The sequence below is a fragment of the Trichosurus vulpecula genome, chromosome 1 (assembly GCF_011100635.1).
Source record: "Trichosurus vulpecula isolate mTriVul1 chromosome 1, mTriVul1.pri, whole genome shotgun sequence".
Taxonomy (NCBI): Eukaryota; Metazoa; Chordata; class Mammalia; order Diprotodontia; family Phalangeridae; genus Trichosurus; species Trichosurus vulpecula.
The window spans coordinates 372,931,222-372,947,056 of NC_050573.1; the positions used below are offsets into that span (position 1 = coordinate 372,931,222).

Here is a 15,835-nt window from a genome sequence, read left to right on the forward strand (position 1 = left end):
TAGATCTGAGTCGCAGTCTGGGTTGGGGGCTCTTGGGGGAGGAGGAGCGCTGCAGTGGCAGAGCTGGCTGTATAGAAATAGCTCTAAAAACAACAGCACGGGGGCGGAGCCAAGATGGCAGCTGGTAAGCAGGGACTAGAGTGAGCTCCGTACCCGAGTCCCTCCAAAAACCTATAAAAAATGGCTCTGAACCAATTCTAGAAAGGCAGAACCCACAGAACAGCAGAGGGAAGCAGGGCTCCAGCCCAGGAAAGCCTGGATGGTCTCTGGGTGAGGTCTATTCCACACGAAGCCGGGTGGAGGGGGCCCTAGCGCCCTGAATACGTGAGCTGCGGCAGTTACCAGACCCCTCGATCCACAAATACCAAAGAGTCCAGAGAAGGTTAGTGGGAAAAGCTGCTGGAGTGGAAGGAGTTCGCGGTTTGGCTTCCAGCCCCAGGGGAAGCAGAGGTGGGGCAGCTACAGCTGTTGTTACTTCCGGCTCCAGGCCCACCTGGTGGGAGGAATTAAGTGGCAGATCAGAGCAGGGGTGCACAGCCTGCTGAAGATCTAAGCCCAGTCTGGACTGGGGGTTCTTGGAGAAGGAGTAGTGCGGGTCTGACAGAGCTGGCACCTCCCCCCTAAACGTGGAACATAGAACTCGTTAGTCTACAAGCAGTCATACCCCACTGAAAAACTCAAGGGTCAAGTTAGTTGGTTGGGAATATGGCCAGGCAGCGAAAACGCACCCAGATTCAGTCTCAGACTTTGGATTCTTTCTTTGGTGACAAAGAAGACCAAAACATACAGCCTAAAGAAGACAACAAAGTCATAGAGCCTACAACAAAAGCCTCCAAGAAAAACATGAACTGGCCCCAGGCCATAGAAGAACTCAAAAAGGATTTGGAAAAGCAAGTTAGAGAAGTAGAGAAAAAATTGGGAAGAGAAATGAGAAGGATGCGAGAAAACCATGAAAAACAAGTCAATGACTTGCTAAAGGAGACCCAAAAAAATACTGAAAAATACACTGAAGTAAACAACACCTTAAAAAACAGACTAACTCAAATGGCAAAAGAGCTCCAAAAAGCCAATGAGGAGAAGAATGCCTTGAAAGGCAGAATTAGCCAAATGGAAAAGGAGGTCCAAAAGACCACTGAAGAAAATACTACTTTAAAATTTAGATTGGAGCAAGTGGAAGCTAGTGACTTTATGAGAAATCAGGATATTATAAAACAGAACCAAAGGAATGAAAAAATGGAAGACAATGTGAAATATCTCCTTGGAAAAACCACTGACCTGGAAAATAGATCCAGGAGAGATAATTTAAAAATTATTGGATTACCTGAAAGCCATGATCAAAAAAAGAGCCTAGATACTATCTTTTAAGAAATTATCAAGGAGAACTGCCCTGATATTCTAGAGCCACAGGGCAAAATAGAAATTGAAAGAATCCATCGATTGCCTCCTCAAATAGATCCCAAAAAGAAATCTCCTAGGAATATTGTCACCAAATTCCAGAGCTCCCAGATCAAGGAGAAAATACTGCAAGCAGCCAGAAAGAAACAATTTGAGTATTGTGGAAACCCAATCGGAATAACCCAAGATCTGGCAGCTTCTACATTAAGAGATCGAAGGGCTTGGAATGCGATATTCCGGAGGTCAATGGAGCTAGGATTAAAACCTAGAATCACCTACCCAGCAAAATTGAGTATCATGTTCCAAGGCAAAATATGGATTTTCAATAAAATAGAGGACTTTCAAGCTTTCTCAGTGAAAAGACCAGAACTGAATAGAAAATTTGACTTTCAAACACAAGAATCAAGAGAAGCATGAAAAGGTAATCAAGAAACGGAAATTGCAAGGGACTTACTAAAGTTGATCTGTTTTGTTTATATTTCTACATGGAAAGATGATGTATATGATTCATCAGACCTCATTATTAGGGTAGTTGAAGGGAATATGCATATATACATATATATATATATATATATGTTTATATATATATATATATAAGTGAATTTGTATGTATGTATGTATCTATGTGTACGTGTATGTATGTATATATATATGTGTGTGTTTATATATATGTGTGTATATATATATATATGTAAAAGAGAGAGAGCAGACACAGGGTGAGTTGAAGATGAAGGGAAGGTATCTAAAAGAAATAAATGGAATTAAGGGATGAGAGAGCTACATACTGAGAGAGGGAGATAGGGAAAGATAGAATGGGGTGGATTATCTCGCATAAAGGTGGCAAGAGGAAGCAGTTCTGTGGGAGGCGGGGAGAGGGCAGGTGAGGGGGGAATGAGTGAACCTTGCTCTCATCAGATTTGGCCTGAGGGGGAATACCATACATACTCAGTTGGGTATCTTACCCCACAGGAAAGAAGAGAGAGGAAGATAAAAAAAATAATAAAAGGGGGGGGATGATGGGTGTGGAGGTAATCAAAACAAACACTTTGGAAAGGGGACAGGGTCAAGGGAGAAAATTCAATAAAGCGGGATGGGTTGGGAAGGAGCAAAATGTAGTTAGCCTTTCACAACATGAGTATTGTGGAAGGGTTATACATAATGATACATGTGTGGCCTAGGTTGAATTGCTCAACTTCTTAGGGAGGGGGGGTGGGAAGGGAAGAGGAGAGAGAATTTGGAACTCAAAGTTTTAAAATCAGATGTTCAAAAACAAAAAAAGTTTATGCATGCAACTAAAAAATAAGATACACAGGCAATGGGGTGTAGAAATTTATCTTGCCCTACAAGAAAGGAAGGGAAACGGGGATGAGAGGGGAGGGGGGGTGATAGAGGGGAGGGCTGACTGGGGAATAGGGCAACCAGAATATACGCCATCTTGGAGTGGGGGGGAGGGTAGAAATCGGGAGAAAATTTGTAATTCAAACTGTTGTGAAAATCAATGCTGAAAACCAAATATGTTAAATAAATAAATTTAAATTTAAAAAAAAAATAAAAACAACAGCACAGACCCTCAACCTTGGGACAAAGTACTTTCTACTCTATAAGCAGTCATACCCTGATGAAAAACTCAAGGGTCAATTAAGTTGGCTGGGAACATGGCTCGGCAGCGAAAATGGATTCAGATTCAGACTCAGACTTGGGAATCTTTCTCTGGTTACAAATAAGATCAAAACATACAGCTAGAAGAGGTTAACAAAGCCAAAGAGTCTACATCAAAAGCCTCCAAGAAAAACATGACCTGATCTCAGGTCATGGAAGTGCTCAAAAAGGATTTTGAAAAGCAAGTATGAGAAGTAGAGAAAAAACTGGGAAGAGAATTAAGTGTGATGCAAGAAAATCATGAAAAACAAGTCAATGACTTGCTAAAGGAGACCAAAAAATTATTGAAGAAAATAACACCTTAAAAATAGACTAACTTAAATGGCAAAAGAGCTCCAAAAATCCAGTGAGGAGAAGAATGCTTTGAAAGGAAGAATTAGCCAAATGGAAAAGGAGATCCAAAAGACCACTGAAGAAAATAATACCTTAAATATTAGATTGGAGCAAGTGGAAGCTTTATGAGAAATCAAGATGTTATAAAACAGAAGCAAAGGAATGAAAAAATATCATCTTCAAGAAATTATCAAGAAGAACTGCCCTGATATTCTAGAGCCAGAGGGTAAAATAGGAATTGAAAAATCCACCAATTGCCTCCTGAAAAAGATCCCAAAAAGAAAACTCCTAGGAATATTGTCACCAAATTCCAGAGCTCCCAAGCAAGCAGCCAGAAAGAAATAATTTGAGTACTGTGGAAACACAATCAGGATAACACAAATCTAGTAGCTTCCATATTAAGGGATCAAAGGGCTTAGAATATGATATTCCAGAGGTCAATGGAGCTAGGATTAAAAGCAAGAATCACCCACCCAGAAAAATTGAGTATTATGCTCCAAGGTAACATATGGATTTTCAATAAAATAGAGGACTGTCAAGCTTTCTCAGTGAAAAGACCAGAGCTGAATAGAAAATTTGACTTTCAAACACAAGAATCAAGAGAAGCACGAAAAGGTAAACAAGAAAGAGAAATCATAAGGGACTTACTAAAGTTGAACTGTTTTGTTTACATTCCTATATGGAAAGATGATGTGTATAATTCATGAGACCTCAGTGCTAGGGCAGCTGAAGGGAATATGCCTGTATATATATATATATATATATATATATATATATATATATATATATATATACACACACATATATATATATGTATATGTATATATATATATATACATATATATATGTGTGTATATATATATATATATATACACATAGATAGATAGATAGATAGATAGATAGATAGATAGATATAGATAGATATAGACAGAGGGCATAGGGTAAGTTGAATATGAAGCGATGATATCTAAAAAAATAAAGTCTAATTAAGGGATGAGAGAGGAATATATTGAAAGAGGGAGAAAGGGAGAGATAGAATGGGGTCAATTATCTCACAAAGAAGTGGAAAGAAAAAGCAATTCATTGACAGGGAAGAGAGAGCAGGTGAAGGGGAATGAGTGAATCTTGCCCTCATCGGATTTGACTTGAGGAGTGAATAACATACACACTCAATTGGGTATCTTACACCACAGAAAAGAAGGAGGAAGGAAATAAAAAAGGGAGGACAATAGAAGAGAGAGCAGATAGAGGAGGAGGTAATCAAAAGCAAACACTTTTGAAAAGGGACAGTATCAAGGGAGAAAAATGAATAAAGGGGGATAGGATAGGAGGAGGAAAATATAGTTAGTCATTCACAACATGAGTATTGTGGAAGGGTTTTACATAATGATATGCATGTGGTTTATTGTAATTGGTTGCCTTCTTAGGGAGGGTGGGTGGGAAGCGACGAGGGGAGAGAAGTTGGACGTCAAAGTTTTAAAAGCAGATGCTCAAAAAAAGTTTTTTCATGCAACTAGGAAATACAGGCAATGGGGCATAGAAATCTGTCTTGCCCTACAAGAAAGTAAAGGAAAAGGAGATAGGGGGAAGTGGGGTGACAGAAGGGAGGGCTGACTGGGGAATGTGGCAATCAGAATATATGCCATCTTGGAGTGGGGGGAGGGTAGAAATGGGGAGAAAATTTGTAATTCAAATTCTTGTGAAAATCAATGCTGAAAACTAAAAAATACAAAAAAAAGTGGTAGGGTTTTAGTAAAATTAACCAATATATTGAAAAAATGACTGATATAATGTGATGTATTGCACACCAAAATTCCTCCATCCTTATAAAGATATTGTGGAAAATGCCTTAGCATTTTCCTTTGGGCTAAACCAAGTTAAAATTTTGCAGGAGTCAGTTTCGATTGTTTTCAATAAGTATTTATTAAAGAGGCAGTCTTCTAGATTCTGAGGATACAAAGAAAACAGCCAAACAATTTCTATCCTAAAGGAGATGACATACTAGTTGAAGTAAACAATAGGTAGACAAACAAATACATAATGTGTATATAAAATAAAATCTTTTTGTTTTTAGGAATAAAGTCATGGGTGTAAAAGAGGAAGTACTAACAAGTAGATGACACAAGAAAGGGTAATTTTGCACTTGAGCTGATCCTTGAAGGAACCTAGAAATTCAAAGTAGTAGAAATTGAGAGGGAATGAAATTCATATATGAAGGATGACCTGTATCAGGACTTGGAGGTAGGAGATGAAATATCCTTTATGGACAGATGGAAGAAGGCCAGTTTTGCTGAAACACAAGGTCTAATTACCTCACCGGCACTATTTAGACACAGTATTTGATTGGAAATAGCTGGCTTCATAATTCTTTGCAGGGCAGCCCAAGCATTTCCACAGTCTTATTAAAGACAATTTCAGAAATGTTTTCAGCATCACTGGATGCCATATTAACCTAAGTAAATCTTATGGAAATTTGTGTTTAATGCTGAAACCTATTCCACCCACTACCCTGTTGCAATTAAAGCGTGACATTGACATCTTCCTAATAGCCCCTGCATGATGTGCTATTCCAGCAGCATGCAATCTCATGCCCTGATATCTCTCCAAACCAGGAAACCATGCTCACCTCTAATTTATATTATGCATTCATTTTCAGCTTAGTCACATGGGTAATGAGCCTTCTGGAGGGTGTCCAGATTTCTGCACTCCATCATGCCCTTCTTATTCCCCCCATTTGACTCGATTAACTCTCCAAGCCATTGCCAAGCATTTGCACATCGTATAAAATGTACTTGTCCACTTGTTCCAGGAAACAATTGTGTCCACTGCCATGTGGAAATTATTTTCATTGTTCAGTATAATTAAATATTAAGTGTGCAGCAGCAAGTGTTTCCCTTTCCTGACAAGCAAGCCTCTTAAGCTGTGTTTATATTCAGCATTTATCACCATCCAAAACAAGCATCACCTGTCTCCAATGCTGCCACACATAATAAACATATATTTACATATCTGTGAAAAAATAAAAATACTACAATTTTTAAAAGAAATTCTTATAACTGGATGATGTCATCAAACTTGAACCAAGATACAATTCTCTAGTACAAGTGTAGGTTGATAAAAATAATTTCATAATGGGGCACTAAAGTGGGAGGTTACTATTTTCCCAATGAAGTAACCTTTTTTCTCCTTCATACGTTAGAAGAACTTTGCCCATATTTAGCCCTTGAATTTCTAGTCAGGATATTAAAATCAAGCTGTGTTTTTCTGACTCTCACATCATTGCCTGCAATAAAGGTTCAGCAATCACAATTTAATTGACAATTTTTCTGCACATACACGAAGCAGAATGAAATCCTTCCAACTTTTTCTATTCTGATTTTATTGTCTCTAGAGTGAGTGAACATTAAAACAGGTTGGATTATTTGTGTTGGGCAAAAATTATTGGGAAGCCTAGTTAAAGGCAAACTTTCCTTTTGTATATGTCAGTATCCTGAATGGAAACCCAGCAGGCCTATAAGATTACCTCTAGTGAGAAGAGGCCATACTTTGAGAACCAATGAATTAGATGATACCTACTATCCTTTCATTTCTGAATACCATAATTGATTTTCTTTCTGAGAAAATATTTATTTATTTTTAGTTTTAAACATTCACTTGTATAAGATTTTGAGTTCAAATTCCCACCCCCTTCTCCTGCACCCTCCCCAAGAAAATAGTGTGCTTCCATCTGGATTGAGACTCCATTGTTCTTTCACTGGATGTGGAGAGCATTTTCCATCATAAGTCTTGTGGAATTGTCTTAGATCATTATATTGCTGAGAAGAGCTAAGGCATTCATGTTCTCCCTTGTATAATATTGCTGTTATTATCCACAATGTTCCCTTGTTCTGCTCATGCCACTCAGCATCAATTCACATAAGTCTTTCCAGCTTTTTCTGAAATTCTCCTGCTCATCATTTCTTATCAAACAATAGTGTTCCATTATGTTCATATACCACAACTTAATCAGCCATTCCCTGATTGATGGGCATCCCCTCTCTTCCTAATTCTTTGTCACCACAAAAAGAGTTGCTATAAATATTTTTGTACATGTGGGCCTTTTTCCCTTTTTTTATGATCTCCTCAGGATACAGACCTAGCAGTGGAATTGCCAGATCAAAGACTATGCTCAGTTTGATTGTCCTTTGGGCATAGTTCCAGATTGCTCTCTAGAATGGTTGGATCAGTTCACAACTCCATTAACAATGGAATAGTATTCCAATTTTCCCACATCTCCAGCATTTATCATTTTCCTTTTTTGTCATATTAACCAATCTGATAGGTATGAGGTGATAACTCAGAGTTGTGTTAATTTGTATTTCTCTAATCAATAGTAATTACCTTAACTGATTTTCATCAGTGAATTTTACAATATTGATCTAAAGGAATTTTCAGAATTATTCCCAATTCTAAAATTTAGTGATTCTATTTAGTTGGGAAATTCAATATCTAACCCATAATTTCTCTCATATTTGTCTCCTTTTCTTCCCCTCCCTTTTCTTCCATTAGAGCTCAGGCCTTTGTCATTTCTTGTCAGGGTCGTTATGAAAAGATCCTGTTATCTCTGACTACTGCCTCTTCACTTTTCAGTTCATTTTCTATATAGCAAGCAACATAAGCTGGTGTTTGAAAATCTCCCTTCCCAGCTGAAAACTTTCCATGGATGCCTATTCACATTAGGAGAAACTCAGCCTTTTTCTTGGCACTTAAGACCCTACAAACTCTTGTTCTAATCTAAAGTTCTAGCCTTGTTTTACATTATTCCCCTTCGCTACTGGATGACTCGTTGTTCTCCCAACTCCATGTCCCATTTTTTTTTATTAGTGTATTTCTAAAGGCCATCACTGACACAAATAATTGTTATGAGGAAGGCACTAATATAGCAGTACAGTAACCTGCTGACCAACATAGAATTTTAAAACATATGCACAAATGATGGAAGGAAATATCTTAAAAATTGCTGAAGATGGTTATAAAAGAGATCAGTCTCTTAGAATAATGTCATAAAGGCTAAATCTCAGAGTTGAAGCTTGTGAGGAATAACAAAAGAAAAATCCAGGCCTTTGTAAAAGCTAAATTGAGAATGAAAAGAAAATTAAAGTATGGATAGGGCAATTTTTCAGGAAGAAAAGATGATGTTAGAGAAGGACATAATAGTTTATTCTGTTTCTATTTTCTTTAGGAAAGGGGATAATTTTCACACTGTAAAGTCTAGAAGAAACATTGATAACTAAGACTTTAAAGTCAAGATAAGGAATACAGTGAATCTATCACAAAGGAATGTTCAAGATGAAGAAATTGGCTGAAAAAATGAGTAATCCTCCTCAAAACAAAACAAAACAAACAAAAAAACCCCAACAACCTGTCCACAAAGTACTACTATGTTGATGGGAAAATTTAAGAAACAAACTCAGAAGACAATGATGTCAAAATGCCTACAAGAAAAACATACAAGAAAAAAAAAAGTGAATTAGATGCATCCATCAAGTGTTCTTTGAAGAACAAAAATGATTTTAAAGCCAAATAAAAAGAGTAGAGGAAAAAGGAGGAGAGAAATGAGAGTAATGGAAGAAAAATATGAAAAGGCAATTGATAAATTGATTAAAAAGTTTCAAAACCTCACTGAATAAAATAAATAAAATAAATTCTTAAAAATTAGATAGCTAAGAACTAAAGACTTCATGAGAAAATAACCAATAAAAATGAAATCAAAAGTATGAAAAAAAATGTGAAATGTCTCATCAGAAAAGCAACTGACCGAGAAGATAGTAGAAGAGAGATATGGAAAAAAAAATTGGACTTCCTGAAGCCATGATTAAAAAAAAAAAGTACACTTCATATTGAAGAAAATTATAATAGAAAACTGTTCCAATATCTTAGAAGCAGAGGTTAAAATAAAAATAAAAATAATCCATCGGTTACTTCTTGAAAGAGACCAAACACAAAAATTCCCAGGAATATTATAGCCAAATTCCAGAGTCCTCAGGTCAAGGAAGAAATACTTCAGATAGACAGGGGAAAACAAAACAAAATGAACAAACAAAGAAAAACATCTACCCAAATATCATGGAGCCACACTTGGGATCACATCGGATTCAGCAGCTACCATTTTAAAGGAGCAGAGGGCTTGGAATATGATACCCTAGAAAATGAAGGAGCTAGGATTACAACCAAGACTAACCTACCCAGAAAAACTGAATGTAATCCATTAAGGGAAAATGGATATTTAATGAAAAATAAGACTTTAAATCATTTCTGATGAAAAGATCAGAGATAACTAGAAAATTTGAGTTCAAAACACAAGGATCAAGAGAAGCATAAAAAGGTAAACAGGAAAGGGAAATCATAAGAGACTCAAAAAAGTTAAATTGTTTGTATTTCTGTATGACAAAATGAAATATGTAACTCTTAAGGACTGTAATTATTATGGAAGGTAGAAGGAAACATGGATAGGTGAGAAAGAGGGAAACATTGGGAGAAAAAAAAGAAAGGATAGGAAGAATGGGTAAAGCTATTTACAAAAAGAGGCCTGGAAGAAAGAGATTTTATAATGGAGGGGAAAATAGGGGGGAGGGGCAAGACTTGCACCTCATTCTTATCTGAATTGGTTCAAAGAGAGAAGAATACATACACAATAAGAGTATAGAAATCTATCTGGCCAAAAACATTTCAATTTAACATAAACAAAATTATCCATTTTATTATCCTCTCTATCTCTTTACAATACAACAAAAAATTAGGAGGGAAGCAGAAAATTGGGATAAAATCTTTACAACTAGTATCTCTGATAAAGGCCTCATTTCTAAAATATACAGGTAACTGAGCCAAATATATAGGAATACAAGCCATTCCCCAATTGAGAAATAGTCAAAGGATATGAACAGGCAGTTTTCAGAGGAAGAAATTAAGCTATCTATAGGCATATGAAAAAATGCTCTAAATCACTACTGATTAGAGAAATACAAATCAAAACAACTCTTAGATACCACATCTCTCCTGTAAGATTGGCTAAAATAACAAAACAGGAAGATGATAAATGCTGGAGAGGATGTGGGAAATTTGGAACATTGTTACATTGCTGGTGGAGTTGTGAGATGATCCAGTGATTTTGGAGAGTAATTTGGAACTATGCTCAAAGGGCCATAAAAATGTTCATACCCTTGTCCCAGCAATACCACTTCTAGGGTTGTATCCCAAAGAAATCACACAAGCGGGAAAAGGACCCATATGTACAAAAATATTTACAGCGGCTCTTTTTGTGGTAGCTAAGAATTGAAAATCAAAGGGATGCCTATCAATTGGGGAATGGCTGAACAAGTTATGGTATATGAAGGTAATGGAATACTATTGTGCCATAAGAAATGGGGATGATACGGACTTCATAACAACCTGGAAAAACCTACACAACATAATGCTGAGTGAGCAGAGCAGAGCCAAGAGAACATTATACACAACCACAGATATATGGATTCTGTGAGGACCAACCCTGACAGACTTTGCTCTTCTCAGCAACACAAGGTACAAAGACAACTCCAAAGGACTCACAATGAAAAATGCTATCTACATCCAGAGAAAGAACTATGAAATTTGAATGCAGATTGAGGCACACTTCATGCTTTCCTTTTCCCCCCTTTTTTTTCTTCTCTTTTGTTTTTGTTTTTTGGGGTTTTTTTTTTTGATTCTGTTTCTTCTTTCTCATGATTCATTCCATTGGTCATAATTCTTCTCCACAACTTGACTAGTGTATAAATTAATTCAATGTGTAGTTATACGTGGTATATGAGATTCCATGCCGTCTTGGGGAGGGAGGGGAGAGGGAGGGGAGAAAATCTGGAACTCAGAATTATGTAGAACTGTGTGTTGTAAACTAAAAAAAAAATCTATCTGGCCAATAGTAAAAACAGGAGGGCAAAGGAATAAGAGAAATATGGGTACGATAAAAGGGAGGACAGTTTAATAAAGACAGTGGTTAGAAGCAAAACAGAATTTTAAGGATAGACCAGGTAAAAATGGCAAAAAAGAAGAAAATAAGATGGAGTGAAATGCAGTAAGTAATCTTAACTGTGAATTTGAATGCAGTGAATTCACCTATACAATGGAAGAACAGAATGTATTAGAAACAAGAATTCAACACTATTTTCTTTACATGAAGTACATTTGAATCAGAGAGTCTCACTTACAGTTACAATAAGGGGCCAGAACAGAATGAATGTGTGACCCTGAGCAAAGTCATCTGTCCTTTCTGTGTAAATGACAAGAAATGAAAAAAAAATCTGAAGCCTGGAGGCTTCCCTAATAGATCAGGGAAACTTTTGTTCCACTTAGGCTTGGTGCCCTGTGCTTGACCGTTTTTTTTCTCAATATCTTTGTTAAACAGTTTCTTTACCTAAAGTTTGACTAACTATATGCTATCAAAATATTATACACACTAATAATGGCGCTGTAGATAAAAAAAGAACAAAAGCAAAACAACAACAAAGTTTACTTTTTATTTCTTTTTTTTCTAAGCTTTACAGGTCATTTCAAGTTTTCATGCTCCTAGCATTCAAATATTATGATGGCTTTGTGTATTTACCTGATACTTTTCTTATTAATATGTGCTTGAGTAAGTTTTGTTTCATAATAGGATATTCAACTGGAATTTGTTTTATTACTATCTGGTGTTGTGTTAAAACATATTTATGTGGTTTTAACCTTTCTCCTTCCAACAATATTATTTTGTTTCATTGGCAAGTTTTCAAACTTCCATAGCATTCATCTACTTTTTAAATGTTGCCCTATGTTACTCTTATAGTACTTTTTAGGCAAACTGCATTATCATAGCAAGTGTGACATATCAGAACCAACCTTAATGAAACACTTTTTACCTTTTTTATCTTTTCTAGCTGAAAGGTATGACTACTGATTAATTTCTAATAAAATGCAAAAAGATGGGCGATATAGTAAAAACAATTGCCCTGGAAAATAGATCCAGGAGAGATAATTTAAGAAGTACTGAACTTCCTGAAAACCATGGTCAAAAAAAGATCCTAGACATCATTTCAAGAAATTATTTAGAAAATCCTTCTTGATATTCTAGAACCTTAGGATTTTTATCAAAACAATAGACAATATATTTTGATTTGCCATTTTAGTGAGAGCTCTGTGGTAGCTTGGCTTCACTTACTAAAGCAAGTATGTAAATTTCTATGCTTGTAGGCAGGCCATAAAAAGTTCATTGTGGCCTGTGGGCTGCATTTTGAACAGCCCTGTTCTACAACTAGAGGGTGAAATAAAAATTGAAAAGATTCACTGATCATGTCCTGAAAGAGATCTCCGAAAAGGAAACTCCCAGGAATATTACAGCCAAATTCTAGAGCTCCCAGGTGAAGGAGAAAATATTGAAAGCAGCAGCAATGACATAATTCAAATATGGAGCCATGGTTAGCATAACACAAAATTTTTGAGTTTCTACATTGAAGGATCAGAGGGCTTAGAATATGACATTCCAGAGGGCAAAAGAGCTAGGATTACAACCAAATCCTATCTAGTAAAACTGATTATGATCCTTCAGGGAAAAAAAAAATTGATATTCAATGAAATAAAGCACTTTCAAGCATTCCTGATGAAAAGACCAGAGCTGAATAGAACATTTGAATTTCAAATACAAGACTCAAAAGAAGCATTAAAAAGGTAAATATGAACAGGAAATCATAAGACTCAATAAGGTTAAACTGTTTACATACTTAGATGGGAAAATGATACTTGTAACTCCTAAAAATTCTCTCATTATGTGGGTCATTAGATGTATGCATAGACAGAAGGCATAGATATGAAGTGAATATGATTGGATGATAATCTAAAAAAAGCGGGGGGAGAAGGAAGAATGCACTGGGAGAAGAGAAAAGGGAGAGGTAGAATGAAAGTAAATTCTATGACATAAAAGAGGCATAAAAAAAGTTTTTATAGTGGAGGGGAAGATAGGGGACATGGGAAGCATGTGAACCTTACTTTCACCAGAACTGGTTCAAAGAGGGAACAACATATACCCTCAGTTAAATATAAAAATCCATCTTGTCATACAGAAAAGTTGGAGGGGAAAGAGATTGGGGGCTGGGGTTGATAGAAAGGATGGTGTGTTGGAGGAGGTAGTAGTCAGAAGCAAAACAATTTTGAGAATGGACAGGGTTTTCACCTTTTTCACCTTTTCCTTCTCCTTTTGGAGAGAGAGTAGGATAAACTACAGAAAAGTAGGATGAAAGAAAATACATATTAACCACAACTGTGAAAAAATACAATAAGTTTCTCTGATAAATACCTCACTTCTCAAATATATAGAGAATTGAATCAAATGTATAGAAATAAGAGCAATTTCTCAATTTATATAATATCAAAGGATATAAACAGGCAGTTTTCAGATAAAGTAATCATTATCTATAGACATATAACAATGCTCTAAATTATTATCGTTTAGAGAAATGCACATTAAAATAACTCTGAGCTACCACTCCACACCTTTCAGATTGGCTAATATGATATTTATAAAAACATTTTAAAATCACTATAGACCATGGAATTTCAAACACCATTGAGGTACCAAATCACACCTGTCGGATTGGTTAATATAACAGAAAAGGAAAATTACAAATGCTGGAGGGAATGTGGAAAAATAGGTACACTAATGTGGTCTTGATGGAGTTGGGAATTGGTCTAATCATTCAAAGGAATAATTTTAAAGTATACCCAAAACATTATAAAACTGTACATATCCCCTGACACAGCAATACCATCACTATATCTGTGTCCCAAAGAGATCAAAGAGAAAAAGACATATACATATACACACGCAAACATACACACATACATACATACATACATACATACTTATAGTAGCCCTTTTTGTGGTGGCAATGAATTAGAAGTTCAGGGAGATGCTCATCAATCAGGGAATAACTGAACAAATGGATATTTCATTGTTATATAAGGCTATTATGTAACAAGAAATGATGAGCCTGATGGTTTCAGAAAAATCTGTGAAGATCTATATGAACTGATTCAGAGCAAAGTGAGCAAAACTAGGAAAACATTGTACACAGTGATAGCAATATTGTAATGATGATTAATATGAGACTTGGGTAGTCTGATCAATACAATGACCAACAATTCCAAAGGGGCCATGATCAAATCTACCTCCAGAGAGAAAGATTGGATAAACTCTAAGTATAGTTTAAAGCATATGTTTTTCACTATATGTTTCTTTCTCTTAACATTGGGAAGGGGGAAATATGGCTAATGTGGACATATATTTTGCATGACTTCACCTGTATAATTGATATCATGTTCCTTTCCATCTCAATGGGAGGGAGAAGGACAATAGGGAGGGGTTGATTCTGGAAATCAAAATTTTAAAAGATGTTAAATTTGAAGAAAAAAAGCTTTATTGACATCTTCTTATAACCTATTAACATATTACTCTCACTTCATGTAAAGTCTCTTGTAACAAAGTCAAACAGATAAGTACAATGAATAATATAGTGACCTTCTCTGAAAGCGGATATAATTTTATTTTTAATACTAGAAAAAAAAATTTGTCCTTGCCATATCCCCCACCCATTGTGGATAAAAAGAATGATAACTTTTATATGAAATATGCATAGCCAAGAAAAATAAATTCCCTCAATTACTATCTGTAAATATCTTCCTAGTGATAGTTTAACAGATGGTTAAATAGTTAGACAGATAGATATATAGACAGACAGACAGATAGATAATATCTCATTCTTTACCTTAAAATATTACTTTTTTCCTTTCCTTTTTGTTGGTATTTGATAGCATGTTACATTGTCCATACTATGGAACCATGAATTTTCATTGTATATATCATAATTCTAACAGCTTCCCAAACTGTTTATTTAAAAAAAAACAGTATTGTTGCTATATGAATTGTTCTCCATTTTCTACTCTTTTCATGCTTCATCAATTTAAATGCCCTCAGTCAATTATTTTTAAATAATGATGGTATGATATAAATTATTTTCTTGTTTTGTTTACTTCACTATGTATTAGTTCACATAATTTTCCACATCTTTTTGAAATCATCTATTTCTTATAGCATATCAGTACTTCATCAACTTCATATGTCATGACTTATTCTGTCACTTTTAAATGAATAGAAATCCCCTTAGGATCCAGGTTTTGCCACAACAAAAAGAGCTGCTCTAACTATTTTTTGTACATAAAGGACTTTTCCCCTCTTTCTGTGATCTCTTTTGGATATGAGCCTAGCAGTGGCACAGCTGGAACACATGATGAAGTAAATTTTTTGTATAATTCCAAATTGTTTTCTAGAATTGATATTGCCCACCTCCACTGAATCAATATGCCTGTTTTGTACCATCTCTCTGACATTCTCCATTTTCCTTTTCTGTTA

At 35.7% G+C, this 15,835-nt stretch overlaps 1 protein-coding gene across 1 annotated transcript in view; it reads right to left on the reverse strand.

Annotated features, from left to right (window-relative positions):
* RIT2 (Ras like without CAAX 2) overlaps window positions 1–15,835 on the reverse strand; it is a 545,873-nt gene that overhangs the window by 348,533 nt on the left and 181,505 nt on the right. The gene's annotated exons all lie outside the window — the stretch shown is intronic.